We start from the raw sequence: 12,725 nt of genomic DNA on the forward strand, positions 1-12,725 counted from the left end.
TCACCCAGAACCGCCGGCCACCACGACCCCCACAACCCTCACCCTCCTCACCCCCTTCATCTCTTCTCCCCTCCATAACCCTCTTTCTTCCCCAACCACCGAACCGCTGCGCTGCCTCCACCAAGGACCATCACTGTGCCGCCTCCCAGCGCCTCGCATCGCCACCACCACTACCACATCACCACCATCTCTCTGAGTCCACTTTCTATTCCTCTGCCTATCAGGTTTTGCCGAACATCGAGTCCTTTCGCAGTTAGTTAGTTAGTTGCATATTTTTTTTTCAAATTATATTCAAATTAGGATAGTTAGAGATGCATGATCGTATTGGATTTTAGGTGGTTAGGTTGCTAGGATATGGTTAGTGGATTTAGGCCTGATAATTGCGCCGTTCTTGTTGCTTGTTTTATCTATTTCGCAATTTTGAATTTGATGTGATAATGATGCTGTTCATATGCTGTTCTTTAATGTTTAATACTATTGTTACACTATTCAACCTGAATTGTATTCCTTACTGCAGATTGAGTTTGTTTATTCATGTGACTTACTATTTGTTACTCTTTTACTTTATTATCATATGAACTGTTTCTGCTGCTGTTTATTATCCGGGAACGTTCAATTTTTAGCCAAAATGCTGCCCAATTTTTTTTGGAAAATTGTTTCACTCAACTCCCATTCATGAATTGATTTTGGCACTTTTCAGTTTTGCACTAATTGGTTTCAACCAAAGCAATTCATGAATGAATGGGCTAGCATTCTTATTCTTTCTGGTTCTCTTATTCATTAAATAGAATTATTGATATTTTCATTTTCATTTTGCAATTCCTTTCTTTGTATGACTTATCATCAATAATCTACAATATTTACTTGAATGTGAGTTACTTGTTATTCAAGTTTGTGCAATTTTCGTTAACTAGGAACCACATTACCATGCCACTTACTTTAACTTCACTTTTTAACTCCTAACTGCTTTAACTTTTTAACTTCTCTTTTGGTTTTTACCTAACCACCTTCAAACCATTTCAAGGCATTATTACTGTTGCTCCTAATTAACAAGAACTCCGCATATCATAGATTTTGGATTGTGATTTTTATTCTCTAACTTTTAACCTGAATACAGTCCAATATTTTACATATATTTAACTCACTCCATGCTTATATTGCTACTTTATTCCTCTTTTGCCCCTCTATCCTTATATTGATAAAATCATATTTGCTTACTTATTTTCCTGCTTTAGTTCCTTCAACTGTATCCTGGAACTTCTGCTTTTCAGAATGTTTGACCCCAAAAGCAAAGGAAAGGGCAAGGCAACCACAGGCAAAAGGAAAAGAGGAGAATCCTCTACCGCCATCTTAGATATCCTCCATGATGATTCCTGGCGGGAAAAGAATTTTACCTCACAAGAAAAGGCTAAATAGTTGGTGCCTGCCACAGACCCCGTCAAGTTTGCCAAGAGATACTGTGAACTCAAGTATCCGGTCTTCGCAACTTCAAGGAAATTATACCTGGAAAAAACCCTCAAAATCCCAGAAGAACTCAAACAATACACCTCAGAACAAATTAAACAGAGAGGCTGGTTCTTCCTGGAGAGGAACTTGACTGAGGTCAATGCATCCTGGGTCAGAGAATTCTACTGTAACTATTTCAAAATGACCCTGGATGCAGTATAGCTCAGAGGGAAGCAGATTTTGGTTACTGAGGAAGCAATTGAAGATATCCTCCAGCTCCCACCTAAATAAGATAAACCAGATGGTTGCCAGTAGGCTGAAGAGGATATGAGATTCATGAGGTTTGACTGGGACGCAGTAAAGCAGACTATAGCTCTTGATCCTACTGTCCCATGAGTCATGAGCAAGTCCACAGTGGCCCCAAAGGGAATAAAGATTATCTATTTGAATGATGAGGCTTGGCTTTGGCAGCAAATTCTGAGTAACTACGTGATGCCGAGCACTCATGAGACAGAGGTGCCAGCTACCATGATTACCCTCATTTGGTGTGTGATGGAGGGCAAGGTCCTGTACCTTCCCAGATTTATCCAGTATTATATGTCCAGGGTCCATGTCCGAGGCACTCTGCCCCTTCCTTATTTAATTACTCAGATGGGCCGCCGAGCTGAGGTGCCCTGGGAGCTTGCGGATAAGAAGCCACATGTCGCCGAATGCAAGAAGATTATCCCACACAGCAGAAAGTTCCAGGCTTTGGGCTACAGACCACCCTTTCTCACTGCCTCCGCTGAGGCAGCCTCATCCTCTGCTGCCCCTTCAGCCCCTGCGGCACCAGCCACCACCACAGTAACCTCACCTGCTTCAGAGACCATCTACCACCTCGTGCACCGCCTATTTGACTGGTTGGATCAGATGGAGCACCGTAACTAGCGATGATATGAGAGGATTGAGCGTCGCAACAAGCGACGCTATGAGCATTTAAAGTTGATGATCCAATCTGGCCACCATGACATTCCCTCCGAGACTGACACACCATCGGAGCCATCTGAGGAGGAGGCACGTGCAGAGCACCAGCAAGCAGCATCTCAGTAGGCAGAGTCCCAGCATGAGGAGCCTCCGCAGACACAGCCATGCGACCCACAGGCATCGATACAGGCAGAGCCTCAGGAACTATCCCTACCAGAGCCCACAGAGACACCAGTAGTACATCCTTCCGGAGATGCCACTTCTTCACACCCAACTTGACTGAGCATCGAGGACGATGCTATTATTTAAGTGTGGGGAGGTCGCCATCTCCGACGAACTTTATTTTTTGTGAACCACTTTTAGACTCTCTTTATCCTATTTTTATTTCTTTTTCTGTATTTTATTTTATTTTATCTTATTTGTCTCTCCGTACTTGCTCATTTTCTTTTACTGTATTTCTGTTTACTTTATTATATTTTGCACCTTTGGTTTATATATATCTTAGACATTTAGTTTAATTTGCACTTTTAGCTTATTAGTTGTGATATAGAAAATATGGATTAATTAGTTTAGTTTACTCTTTTAGCATATGATAATTTGGTTAATTGAAAATAAAAGGAGTAAACTAGAAATTTTAGTTTTTCAGAATCACAACAATCCACACACTATATATATAGCAATAAATGTTGGTTAATTGACAACATTTTTCAAGGAAAATACTAAATTTTATAAGAGCCATTCTAAGATTCACATTGAGTTGAATGGAAACTCTTGATCTCTACTTGCATGGTATACATAACTGATATATAATTTTTGAGCCAAAGAATACACAACCCGTGAGTTTTTTAGCTTAATTATATAGTTATATTTAACTATAATTTTCATTCTTGTGTGTTTCGCCCTTCTTTTCTATGCTTGCAATCTTTACTTTGTTTCAATCTATATGTCCAATATAGAATGTATTTACATACTTGCATATGATTGAGGCCATTACTTGTTTTTGCTCACTTATCCCAAATAAGCCTACCCTTTTATGTCACCCTTGTTAGCCCCCTTGAGCCTTTTTAATCCCCTTCTGTTCGATAACCACATCACTAGCCTTAAGCAGAAAAACAAATTAAAAATCCCAAATTGAATCTTTGGTTAGCTTAAGATAGAGATTATATATAAACTAAGTGTGGGGAAAATTATGGGAACTTGGGTTAATAGGAAAGGTATTAACTCTATAAATCATGTGAAATTTGGGAGCATACTCATGTGAAACCAAAATAATTAAAATACCATGTGCATTGAAAATGTTGTGTTTATGATTAAAAAAAATCCCTGTTTAATTAAATAAATAAATAAGTGGACAAAATTACCCCATTATTAAGTTTAATAAAGAAATCAATGCACATGGGATAAAAAAATCGGAAATAAGTTTGGTGCATTAGTATGTGATACAAAAATGGGAAATTTGGGAAGCTAGGCAAATTTTAAAAGTTGTATATAGTATGTATATGTTAGGTGAGATCTTAGACTAATCAAGGATTCAATTTATAGCTCACTTAGCCTTATATATATATACCCTCACCCTTACCTTAGCCCCATTACAACCTTGGAAAAGACCTCATGATGTTTGCATGTATACATTATATATTTGTTGATTAGTTAGATGAAGAATAAAGTTTTAGAAAGCATGACTAGGGAAGAATAGAGTGATTAACCCCAAACACTGAGTGACTAGAGAGTAAACACAAATCCAGTGAGGGTTCAATAGCTCATTTCCATATATCCATGTTTAATTATTAAAATGTCTTGCAAGTTTGTGAATTCCTTTAACTCAACTCAATCGTGAATGTGTTTTAATATGATTTGGCCAATGTTGTACATATATGATTCCTTGAAAATATAAATCAATTTAACCACATGTAAGCTTTATATATATAAGTGGATAATAATTAGGATTGCATGACTCATTTAGGTATCTTGCATTTAGAATAGATTGCATTGCATAAGATTCCACCATTCTACCTTCACTTTTTTCTTTTGGATTTAGCATGAGGACATGCTATTATTTAAGTGTGGGAAGGTTGATAAACTCCTATTTTATGATTCATCTTGTGCTCAATTGAGTGTTTTTATCAATTCTTCACCCACTTATACATGAGATTTGCATTGTTTTATAATTCCTTCCTTATTCTACGATATATGTGAAAACATGTTTCCTATGCTTTAAAAATATTTATTTTAATTATCTTTTATTACCATTCGATGCCGTGATCTGTGCGTTAAGTAATTTCAGGCTTCATAGGGCAGGAATGGCTTAGAGGACAGAAAGGAAACATGCAAAAATGGAAGGAATGCACAAAATGGAGTTTTGAAGAAAATGGCAGCGACACGTACGCGTGGACGATGCGAACGCGTGCCTAGCGCAAAACGCAAGCGACGCGCACGCGTGGACGACGCAGACGTGTGCTTGGCGCAGAACGCAAACGACGCGTATGCGTGACTGACGCATACGCGTGACAAGGAAAAACTCCAAATGACGCGAATGCGTAACCCACGCGCACGCGTAACAGACGCCACGTGCAGAAAATTACAGAAGTCGCCCCCAGCGATTTCTGGACCCTTTTTCAGCCCAAATCCAAGCCCAGAAACGCAGAATAAAAGCCAGAGAATGGGGGAATCAATAACAACAATTCATAAAACATTCATATTCATAATTTTTAGGTTTTAGATGTAGTTTTTAGAGAGAGAGGTTCTCTCCTCTCTCTTAGGTTTTAGGATTAGGATTTCTCTGAATTTTAGGATTGCTTCTCAATTCCAGGTTCAATGTTCCTAACTTTAATTTTATGTTTCTCTTCTACTTTTAGTTACTATAATGCTTTTACTTGTTAATTACTTATGTTGCCAAATTGGCTTATGAACTTTCATGTAAGATTTGAATATTCTATTTAATATAATTTTGAGGTATTTTAGATTTATGATTCTTTTATTCTATTTATGATGCTTTCAATTTAATTTAGATTTTTCTCCTTTTGGCTTTGGTTGAGTAATTGGTGACACTTGAGTTATCAAACTCAGCTGTTGATTGAAAATTGGGAATTGCTGATTGATTTGGATCCCTCTAAAGTGTTGGTCAATGCCTTCTTGGCCAAATTCTTTCCACCTCAAAAGTTGAGCAAGCTTAGAGTGAAAGACCAAAACCTTTAGACAGAAGGAAGGTGAATCCCTCTATGAAGCTTGGGAAAGATACAAGCAATTGATCAGAAGGTTTCCTTCTGACATGCTTTCAGAATGGAGCATCTTATGTATATTCTATGATGGTCTGTCTGAATTGTCCAAGATGTCATTGGATCACTCTGCTGGTGGATCTTTTCATTTGAAAAAAATGCCTGCAGAAGCCCAGGAACTTATTGAGATGGTTGCAAATAACCAGTTCATGTACACTTCTGAAAGAAATCCTGTGAATAATGGGATGACTCAGAAGAAAGGAGTTCTTGAGATTGATACTCTGAATGCAATATTGGCTCAGAATAAAATATTGACTCAGCAAATCAATATGATTTCTCAAAGCCTGACTGGAATACAAGCTGCATCCGGCAGTGCTAAAGAAGCTTCCTCTGAAGAAGAAGCTTATGACCCTGAGAATCATGCAATGGAAGAGGTGAATTACATGGGAGAATCCTATGGAAACACCTATAATCCTTCATGGAGGAATCATCCTAATTTCTCATGGAAGGACCAACAGAAGCCCCAAAAAGGCTTCAATAATAATAATGGTAGAAGGAATAGGTTTGGCAATAGCAAGCCTTTTCCATCATCTTCTGAGCAACAGATAGAGAATTCTAAGCAGAGCCTCTCTGACTTAGCAACCATAGTCTCTGATCTATCTAAGACCACTCTCAGTTTCATGACTGAAACAAGGTCCTCCATCAGAAATTTGGAGGCACAAGTGGGTCAACTAAGTAAAAGAGTTACTGAAATCCCTCCTAGTACTCTCCTAAGCAATACAGAAGAGAATCCAAAGAGAGAGTGCAAGGCCATCAATATACCCAACATGGCTGAACCTAGAGAGGAGGAAAAGGCAGCGATTTCCAATGAGGAAGACCTCAATGGACGTCCACTGGCCACCAAGGAATCTCCTAATGAGGAACCAAAGGAATCTGAGGCTCACATAGAGACTATAGAGATTCCACTGAACTTACTGTTGCCATTCATGAGCTCTGATGAGTATTCTTCCTCTGAAGAGGATGAAGACATTATTGAAAAGCAAGTTTCTCAGTATCTAGGAGCAATCATGAAGCTGAATGCCAAGTTATTTGGTAATGAGACTTGGGAGGATGAACCTCCATTACTCATCAATAAACTGAATACCTTAGTTCAACAGAAATTACCTCAGAAGAAACCAGATCCCGGAAAGTTCTTAATACCTTGCATCATAGGCACCATGATCTTTAAGAAGGCTCTGTGTGACCTTGGTTCAAGTATAAACCTCATGCCACTCTCTGTAATGGAAAAACTAGGGATCTTTGAGGTACAAGCTGCAAGAATCTCACTAGAGATGGCAGACAATTCAAGGAAACAGGCTTATGGACTTGTAGACGATGTCTTAGTGAAGGTTGAAGGCTTTTACATCCCTGCTGATTTCATAATCCTAGACACTGGGAAGGATGAAGATGAATCCATCATCCTTGGAAGACCCTTCCTAGCCACAGCAAGAGCTGTGATTGATATGGACAAAGGAGAGTTAGTCCTTCAATTGAATGAGGACTACCTTGTGTTTAAATCTCAAGGATCTTCTTCTGTAACCATGGAGAGGAAGCATGAAAAGATTCTCTTAGTACAGAGTAAAACAGAGCCCCCACAGTCAACTTCTAAGTTTGGTGTTGGGAGGCCATCATCAAGCTCTAAGTATCTGTGAGGCTCTCTAAGAGCTTACTGTCAAGCTATTGACATTAAAGAAGCGCTTATTGGGAGGCAACCCAATGTTGTTTAATTATATTTATTTTTTTCATTGTTATTTTTATGTTTTCTTTAGGTTGATGATCATGTGAAGTCATAAAAACAACTACAAACTTAATGTAAAATGAAAAACAGCATCAAAAATAGCACACCCTGGAGGACAGGCTTACTGGCGTTTAAACGCTAGTAAGGATAAAAGAATAGGCGTTTAACGCCCAGCCTGGTAGCATTATGGGCGTTAAACTCCAGAATGGGCAGCACTCTGGGCGTTTAATGCCAGAAAGGACTGTCTGGCGTCTGGCTGGCGTTAAATGCCAGAAAGGGGCAGCAGACTGGCATTTAACGCCAGGAAAGGTAGCAGAATTGGCATTTAACGCCAGGAAAGGTAGCAGGGCTAGTGTTTAACGCCAGAATTGGCACACAGTGGGCGTTTAGACGCCATAATGGTGCAGGGAGTAGAATTCCTTGACACGTACCCGACCTACCCCACCTCTTCTTCTCTCCTCTTCACACCTTTCTATAGCACTCTTCCCCGAGTACCCTTGACCAATCCCATCAATAACTCTTCCCCAAATACCCTTCACCTATCAAATCTTACCCTCTTCTCCATAATCTCTTCATCACTCACATCCATCCATCATAAAACCCCACCTACCTCACCATTCAAATTCAAACTATTTCCCTCCCAAACCCACCCTTAATAACCGAATTCCCTCTCTCTCTCTTACCCTATAAATACCCCTCCTCACTACCTTCAATTTCACACATCATACACACTACTTCCCCCTTGGCCAAAACTACTACTACCCTCCATCTCCTCCATTTCTTCTTCTTCTACTCTTTTCTTTCCTCTTTTGCTTGAGGACGAGCAAATCTTTTAAGTTTGGTGTGGAAAAAGCTCTGCTTTTTTATTTTTCCATAATCACTAATGGCCCCTAAGGCCAGAGAAACCTCTAGAAAGAGGAAAGGGAAGGCAATTGCTTTCACCTCCGAGTCATGGGAGATGGAGAGATTCATCTCAAAGGTCCATCAAGACCACTTCTATGAAGTTGTGGCCAAGAAAAAGGTGATCCCCGAGGTCCCCTTCAAGCTCAAAATGAGTGAATATCCAGAGATCCAACATGAGATTCAAAGAAGAGGTTGGGAAACTCTCACCAACCCTATCCAACAAGTCGAAATCTTAATGGTTCAAGAGTTCTATGCTAATGCATGGATCACTAGGAACCATAACCAAAGTATTAACCCGAACTAAAAGAATTGGCTTACAATGGTTCGGGGGAATTACTTGGATTTCAATCCAGAAAATGTGAGGTTGGCATTCAACTTGCCAATAATGCAAGGAGATCCTCATCCTTTCACTAGAAGAGTCAACTTTGATCAAAGGTTGGACCAAGTCCTCATGGACATCTGTGTGGAAGGAGCTCAATGGAAGAGAGACTCAAGAGGCAAGTGGTTCAACTAAGAAGGCTTGACCTCAAGCCCGTGGCTAGGGGATGGTTGGAGTTCATCCAACGCTCTATCATTCCTACTAGCAACTGGTCTGAAGTTACAATAGACCGGGCTATCATGATTCATAGTATCATGAATTGAGAGGAAGTAGAAGTTCATGAGATCATATCCCTAGAACTCTACAAGGTGGCGGACAAGCCCTCTACTTTGGCAAGGTTAGCCTTCCCTTATCTCATTTGTACCCTATGCAATTCAGCTGGAATTGCCATAGAGGGAGATATCCTTATTGAAGGAGACAAGCCCATCACTAAGAAAAGGATGGAGCAAATAAGAGAGCCCACTCATGGACCTCAACAAGAGCATGAGGAAATTCCACATCAAGAAATCCCTGAGATACCTCAAGGGATGCACTTTCTTCCATAAAACTATTGGGAGCAAATTAACACCTCCTTAGGAGAATTGAGTTCCAACATGGGGCAACTAAGGATGGAGTACCAAGAGCACTCCATTATCCTCAATAATATTAGAGAGGACCAAAGAACCATGAGGGAGGAGCGAAAAAGGCAAGGAAGGGACATAGAGGTGCTCAAGCACTCCATAAGATCTTCAAGAGGAAGAACTAGCCGCCATCACTAAGGTGGACCCGTTCTTTAATTTCCTTGTTCTTATTTTCCTGTTTTTCGAAAATTATGCTTTATGTTTTGTCTATGTTTGTGTCTTTATTACATGATCATTAGTGTCTAGTGTCTATGTCTTAAAACTATGAATGTCCTATAAATCCTTCACCTTTCTTAAATGAAAAATGTTTTTAATTGCAAAAGAACAAGAAGTGTATGGTTTCGAATTTTATCTTGAAATTAGTTTAATTATTTTGATGTGGTGGCAATACTTTTTGTTTTCTGAATGAATGCTTGAACAATGCATATTTTTGAATTTGTTGTTTATGAATGTTAAAATTGTTGGCTCTTGAAAGAATAATGGAAAAAGAGAAATGTTATTGATAATCTGAAAAATCATAAAATTAATTCTTGAAGCAAGAAAAAGCAGTGAATAGACAAAGCTTGTGAAAAAAATATAGAAAAAAAGAAAAAGCAAGCATAAAAAGCCAATAGCCCTTTAAACCAAAAGGCAAGGGTAAAGAGGATCCAAGGCTTTGAGCATTAATGGATAGGAGGGCCCAAGGAAATAAAATCCTGGCCTAAGCGGCTAAACCAAGCCGTCTCTAACCATGTGCTTGTGGCGTGAAGGTGTCAAGTGAAAAGTTTGAGACTGAGCGGTTAAAGTCGTGGTCCAAAGCAAAAAGTGTATGCTTAAGAGCTCTGGACACCTCTAACTGGGGACTCTAGCAAAGTTGAGTCACAATCTGAAAAGGTTCACCCAGTTATGTGTCTGTGGCATTTATGTATCCGGTGGTAATACTAGAAAACAAAGTGCTTAGGGTCACGGCCAAGACTCATAAAGTAGCTGTGTTCAAGAATCAACATACTGAACTAAGAGAATCAATAACACTATCTGAATTCCGAGTTCCTATAGATTCCAATCATTCTGAACTTCAAAGGATAAAGTGAGATGCCAAAAATGTTCAAAAGCAAAAAGGCTACAAGCCCCGCTCATCTAATTGGAACTAAATTCAATGATAAGTTTGGAATTCATTGTATATTCTCTCCTTTTTATCCTATTTTGTTTTCAGTTGCTTGGGGAAGAGCAACAATTTAAGTTTGGTGTTGTGATGAGCGGATAATTTATACCCTTTTTGGCATTGTTTTTACATAGTTTTTAGTATATTTTAGTTACTTTTATTATATTTTTATTACTTTTTATTCAAAAATCACATTTCTAGACTTTACTATGAGTTTGTGTGTTTTTCTGTGATTTCAGGTATTTTCTGGCTGAAATTGAGGGACCTGAGCAAAAATCTGATTCAGAGGCTGAAAAAGGACTGCAGATGCTGTTGGATTCTGACCCTGCTGCACTCGAAATGGATTTTCTGGAGTTACAGAAGTCCAATTAGCGCGCTCTCAATTGCGTTGGAAAGTACACATCCTGGGCTTTCCAGCAATATATAATAGTTCATACTTTGCCCGAGATTTGATGGCTCAAACTGGTGTCCAAATTCAGCCTAAAATATCTCGGAGTTAAACGCCCAAACTGGCACCAAAGCTGGCGTTTAACTCCAGGAACAGCCTATGTACGAAAAAGCCTCAATGCTCAACCCAAGCACACACCAAGTGGGCCCCGGAAGTGGATTTCTGCACTATCTGCACTTAGTTACTCATTTTCTGTAAACCCTAGTAACTAGTTTAGTATAAAAACTACTTTTAGAGATTTATTTTATATCTTTGATCATGCTATCATAGATCATTGTACATGTTTGGAGGCTGGCCTCACAGCCATGCCTAGACGTTTTTCACTTATGTATTTTCAACGGTAGAGTTTCTACACCCCATAGATTAAGGTGTGGAGCTCTGCTGTTCTTCATGAATTAATGCAATTACTATTGTTTTTCTATTCAATTCACACCTACTTCATCTCCAAGATATACTCTCGTACTTAATTCAGTTAAGTCAGAATGAAGGGGTGACCAGTGACAATCACCCAATCTTCGTTACTCGCTTAGCCAAGATCCGCGTGCCTGACAACCATAAAGCAGTCTACATGATGTTCAACCTAGTCATTGGACGACAGCCGGAGTATATTCTCTTGGATATCTAATACACGGACTGAGTCCGTGAGATTAGTGTCTCCATGGTATAGGCTAGAATTATTGGCAGCCATTCCTGGGATTTGGAAAGTTTAAACCTTGTCTGTGGTATTCCAAGTAGGATCCGGGAAGGGATGATTGTGACGAGCTTCAAACCTGCGAATGTTGGACGCAAGTGACAGTGTGCAAAAGGATCAATGGATCCTATTCCGACGCTAGCAGGAACCGACAGATGATTAGCCATGCGGTAGCTGTACCTGGTATTTTTCATCCGAGACGAGAAATCTGACAGTTGATTAGCCGTGTAGAAACTGTAGAGGACCATTTTCACTGAGAGGATCCTACAGCTTGCCATGGAAGGAAGTAACGCACGATTGGAAGAAGACAATAGGAAAGCAGAGGTTCAGAAGCAACAAAGCATCTCCATACGCTTATCTGAAATTCCCACCAAAGAATTACATAAGTAACTTTAGCTTATTTTATGTTTTATTTATCTTTTAATTATCAAAACTTCATAACCATTTGAATCTGCCTGACTGAGATTTACAAGGATGACCATAGCTTGCTTCAAGCCAACAATCTCCGTGGGATCGACCCTTACTCACGTAAGGTTTATTACTTGGACGACCCAGTGCACTTGCTGGTTAGTTGTGCGGAGATGTGAAAAGTGTGAATCACAATTTCCGTGCACCAAGTGCATGAATGCTTGTGAGTACGCATGGATGTAGAATACTCCAAAATTTGTTTCTTCATAAATTATTCACTTTTGCATGCTTTCTCCTCACTCCTTCAATCAAATCTTCGCCTTCTAAGGCTGAAATCACTCAACAAACGCTTCAAGGCATCGAATGGAATCAAAGTAAATCAGATTTAGTAAATTAAGGACCTAAAAGGCATGTTTTTACTCTTAGACATAATTTAGGAAGAATCCATAAAACCATGCTATTTTAGTGAATAAATGTAGAAAAATTTGATAAAATCCACTGGTGCACGAAATTGTGATTCACACATTTTACAACTCCATACCACTAACCAGCAAGTGCACTGGGTCGTCCAAGTAATACCTTACATGAGTAAGGGTCGATCCCACGGAGATTGTTGGCTTGAAGTAATCTATGGTTATCTTGTAAATCTTAGTCAAGAGATTAATTATGATTATCAGTCTGAATTGCGAAAAATAAAAGAGCATGAAATAAATACTTGTTATGCAGTAATGGAG

Source organism: Arachis ipaensis, chromosome B02, assembly GCF_000816755.2.
Source record: "Arachis ipaensis cultivar K30076 chromosome B02, Araip1.1, whole genome shotgun sequence".
Taxonomy (NCBI): Eukaryota; Viridiplantae; Streptophyta; class Magnoliopsida; order Fabales; family Fabaceae; genus Arachis; species Arachis ipaensis.